Consider the following 5,006-nt stretch of genomic DNA (forward strand, 5'->3'; position numbering starts at 1 on the left):
AGTTTACCCTCGAATATGAGGGAAAGGATTGAGTTTGACAATCCAAAAACAATGGATGAAGTAATACGCAAAGCCAGAATTTGTTACCAGCAAAGTAAACAGAAGGGAGAGGTTCCAGGTAAAAGATGGACTGATAAGAGAAACAACAAATTGGCTGGGAATAATAAAGGGAATCGAGGTGGAGGTAGCAAGGGCCTTGCCAAAGGGAAAAACAGTAGAAATTTACAGAAAATCTCCCTCAGGTCAAAACCAACTAGTGAGTCAAGGATCAGTGAACCACCTAGAAAATTTGACAGCGAAGGGACAGCAAGGCCTCCCGTGTAGTGTTGGGGCTGCGGTGGACCTCATTACGTCAAAAACTTCCCACAGCGGAAGGGAACTGAACAGATTTCCCAGATCCATGAAGCATCGACAGTCGGTGACGTAGGACGTAGTCTACCAAGGATTAATGCTGCCCTGGAAGATCGTCAGGCAGAGTACCAGCCAACCATGGTGGAATTCGAAGGTAAAATTTCAGACCTTACTGTCACTGTTTTAATTGATCCTGGAGCCACATTAAGTTATATTAGTCCTAAGATTGTGGAGCAATGTAAATTGCAAACTGTTAAATTTAGGAACCCATGGTTAGTACAGTTGGCTACAGGGGCGAAGCGAAGAGTACTGGCTAAGGTCGATAACTACCCCTTAAAGATATCAGGACAGTCAATAAAGGCAGATTTGAATGTACTTCCCCTTGGTTCATATGATGTCCTTATTGGTATGGATTGGCTAGAAAAACATTGGTCCCTAGTCAACTGCAAAACAAAGACTATTTACTACAGGGATGAGCTTGGAGCAAGGCAAGAAATGCAAGGGATTAAACGGCCTGTACAGGTTCAGCCAATAACTGCCTCTCAGTTAGCTAAGTGCATTAGGAAGGGGTGTCAGATTTATGCCATCCAAGTAGGCTATGCTAATTCAAAAGATAAAACAGCCACTTTGGACAACATCCCTGTGATACAAGAATTTGCTGATGTGTTTCCGGAGGAGATTCCCGGACTGCCACCTAAGAGAGATATAGACTTTACTATCGAGTTGGTACCAGGGGCAGCACCGGTATCCCGAGCCCCCTACAGAATGAGTACACCTGAGTTGACAGAGTTAAAAATGCAGTTACAGGAACTGCTAGACAAAAATTACATTCGCCCCAGTGTGTCTCCGTGGGGAGCTCCAGTATTGTTTGTTAAGAAAAAGGACGGGACCCTTCGAATGTGCATAGATTATCGTCAGTTGAATAAATTGACCATCAAAAACAAGTATCCCTTACCCCGGATCGATGAAATTTTTGATCAAGTGAAGGGAGCAACAATATTTTCCAAGATCGATTTGCGATCAGGTTATCACCAAATTCGGATTAAGGAGGAAGACATAGCTAAGACTGCTTTTAGAACAAGGTATGGGCATTACGAGTTTGTGGTGCTACCCTTTGGGTTAACTAACGCCCCTGCAACCTTTATGTGTTTAATGAACAACATATTTCATCAATATTTGGACAGATTTGTACTGATCTTTATTGATGATATACTGATATATTCTCGCACGATGGAGGAACACAAGGAGCACCTTAGGCTGGTGCTGCAAACCCTCCGAGAACACCAATTATATGCCAAGTTCAGTAAGTGTGACTTCTTTAAAGAGGAAATACAGTATTTGGGGCATATAATCACGAAAGAAGGGATCGCAGTGGACCCTGAAAAGATAAAGACCATAATGGAATGGCCTGTACCAAAGGATGTGGCAGACATCCGATCTTTCATGGGATTAGCCGGATACTACAGACGATTTGTAGAAGGATTCTCTAGGGTAGCGTACCCTATCACTTCCTTACAGAAAAAAGGAAGAGCTTTTAGATGGACCCCAGAATGTCAAAAAAGTTTTGAGCAGCTTAAGCATCTGCTCACCACCGCACCCATTCTGAACATAGCTGATCCCAACAAGGAATATGTGGTGTGCACTGACGCGAGCAAAGAGGGTGTAGGAGGCATGTTGATGCAAGAAGGGAAGGTAATCGCCTACGAGTCCAGGAAACTGAAAGAACATGAGCAGAAATATTCTGCTTATGATCTAGAATTGGCAGTTGTTATTCACGCCTTGAAAATGTGGCGACATTACCTTATGGGTAGGAAATTTTTACTATTGACAGACCACCACAGTCTAACCAATTATTTCAGCCAGCCCACCTTAAATGCTAGGCAAGCATGGTGGGTGGATTTTCTAGGTGGTTTTGATTTCGAGATCAAACATTTGAAAGGGAAAGAGAATCGGGTGGCGGACGCGTTAAGTCGGAAATTACAATGTCTATATGAAATTTCCTGTAGCGAATGGAAAAGCCCCTTCGAAGAGATGATTAAAAAAGCAGCAGAACTGGATATGGTATATCAGCAAATAAAACAGCAGGTACAACAGTTGACCAGCCAAGAAAATCAGCTAGGTTATTCAGTAGATGTTACTGGAATGTTGTATTACAAGAAAAGGTTGTATGTGCCCAATCAAAACAGCATTAAAAACTTGTTGTTGGATGAATTTCATAAAAGTCACTATGCTGGTCACCCAGGATATCAGAAAATGATCACCTCCCTTCGAAAGGAGTATTATTGGCCAGGTATGAAGAGAGATGTGGTTGAATACCTAGCACGTTGTTTGGAGTGCCAGCAAATTAAGGCAGAGCATCAACACCCTGCGGGGTTACTGCAACTGTTACCCATTCCAGAATGGAAATGGGAGACCATCTCCATGGACTTCATAACAGGTTTGCCCAAAACAAAGAAAAATAATGATTCCATCATGGTGGTGGTGGACAAACTAAGTAAATCGGCACATTTCATACCCGTGCAATCGACCTATAGAGCTGTGCAAATTGCCCATATCTTTATGCAGAATATATTTAAGCTGCATGGGTTACCTAAAACAATAATTTCAGACCGTGACGTGAAATTTACCTCGGCCTTTTGGAGAACACTGTTTGGAGAATTAGGAACTCAGTTGAATTTCAGTACAGCTTATCACCCTCAAACTGACGGACAAACAGAACGGGTGAACCAGGTGGTGGAAGACATGTTACGGGCATATGTAATGCGGCAACCGACCAAGTGGGAAGATTATCTGCACCTGGTCGAGTTCGCATATAATAATGGCTATCATACATCATTGCAGATGAGCCCATTTGAAGTATTGTATGGGCGGAAGTGTCGCACACCCTCAAGCTGGGGTGGGCTGGAAGACCGATTAATGTTGGGACCCGACATGCTTAAGGAAATGGAGGAAACGGTTAAGGAAGTGAGAGTCAATTTAAAGGCAGCTCAGGATAGATAAAAAAAGTTTTGCGAACCAGAAAAGAATGTTTAAGGAGTATCAAGTCGGTGATCATGTATATGTGAGGATTCGAGAAAAAAGGAGCACATTACAGTGGAGCGGGTGTGCTAAGCTGGCACCCCGATTTTGTGGACCCTTTCAGGTCTTAGCAAGAATTGGGCCGGTAGCTTACCAGCTCACTCTGCCAAGTCACATATGGGTCCACAACGTTTTTCATGTTTCCTTGTTAAAAAAATACGTTTATGATCCCAAACATATAATCAGATGGCAGGACATACAGGTGAGAAATGGTCACCGATTAATTAGTCCAAATGTTTCCTTTTAAAAGAAAACTGACTTAGGATGTTGCATGTTGCAGGTCGAACCAGAAGGAGAAATCTTGGTCAAACCGTTGAACATCCTCGACCGGAGAGAAGTAATGCTGCGGAAGCGAGCTATTACCCAAGTTAAAGTGCAGTGGCAGCACTTTGGACCTAATGAGGCTACCTGGGAAGATGAAGAGCTGATGAAAAAGGCTTATCCAGGGTTGTTCATGGCCGAAAGACATCGGGACGATGTCTAATTTCAAGGGGGGAAGATGTGATGCCCCGGGATAAATGTAAATATTTGACTTTACTGTGGTAAATGGTAAACTAAATTGACTATTATTATCTGTTTGGATTTAATAATAATTCCTGTTGTTTTTAAAAAAAAATGTTTCTTGAAAAGCTGGAAACTTCTCAAGAAGGCAGTTGCTGTGTGTCCCAAAGATACCCTAACTGCTTTCCTAACGGGATGGGTTTTCCAGAGGAAAAGAGGTAGGAGGGGGTTCTGCGTTGTAGAGACAGGCAGAGGGAAAGAAACAAAAAAAACAAAGAAAAAGGCTAAGTCTGGTGATGACCAGATAGCCAAGCACGAAGGTGCCAGCGACTTGTTGAGGACAGTGGTCCAGCAAGGGAGCTAGGGGGGAGATTCTGGTCCTGGAGGACGAATGTCAAGGTTGGGTGGCATATTGGAAGCGGGAGCAACAATGGAGGCCTGGCTTCTGGAGCACTTGTAAGTTACAGCAGTGTAGGTAAGTGAGTGAACGTTCGTAAGCAATTCTGTAAGAGTATCAGAAAAAGTAAATGTACTGTATAAAATCAACAACTACTGTAGGTAAACCCAAGAACTTGCTGAAGTCACAGAGTTTTGTGTTAACTGAAGGGAAGACAACAAATGGAATGTATTTCCCCTGTTGTTTATTATTTGTTTAAAAAAAAAATATAGTAGCAGTGATATTAAAAACCCTCCACGAAGGTGGGAAAATTCTAGGGACGTTATTGAACGGTCAAAGTCGACAACCACAGGCGGATTATCCCTAAAGATAGGTGGACTGTATAGCAGAGGATATAGTGGGGAATGAATCATTAACACTTCTCTGTTAAACATAAATAGCAAAATGGGTTATGCAAGATTCAATGCATTAATTAACAGAAGTAGGAGGGTTCATTGAACACTATAAAACCCTTGCCATGAACAGGAATGGAGCTAAAGCACCTGTTGTTTCCTAAAGAAAAAATTATGCATAACAATCCAGACTTCTAGTGGAAGAATCCACCAAACGAAGAGAAATTCCCAAATATCAAGAACGGATGAGGTCCCAGTTCCGTGGGTAGCGCTACATGCACCCTCAC

The sequence above is a fragment of the Pinus tabuliformis genome, chromosome J (assembly GCF_031772625.1).
Source record: "Pinus tabuliformis cultivar Carrire ecotype Pingquan chromosome J, CPIR1, whole genome shotgun sequence".
Classification (NCBI taxonomy): domain Eukaryota; kingdom Viridiplantae; phylum Streptophyta; class Pinopsida; order Pinales; family Pinaceae; genus Pinus; species Pinus tabuliformis.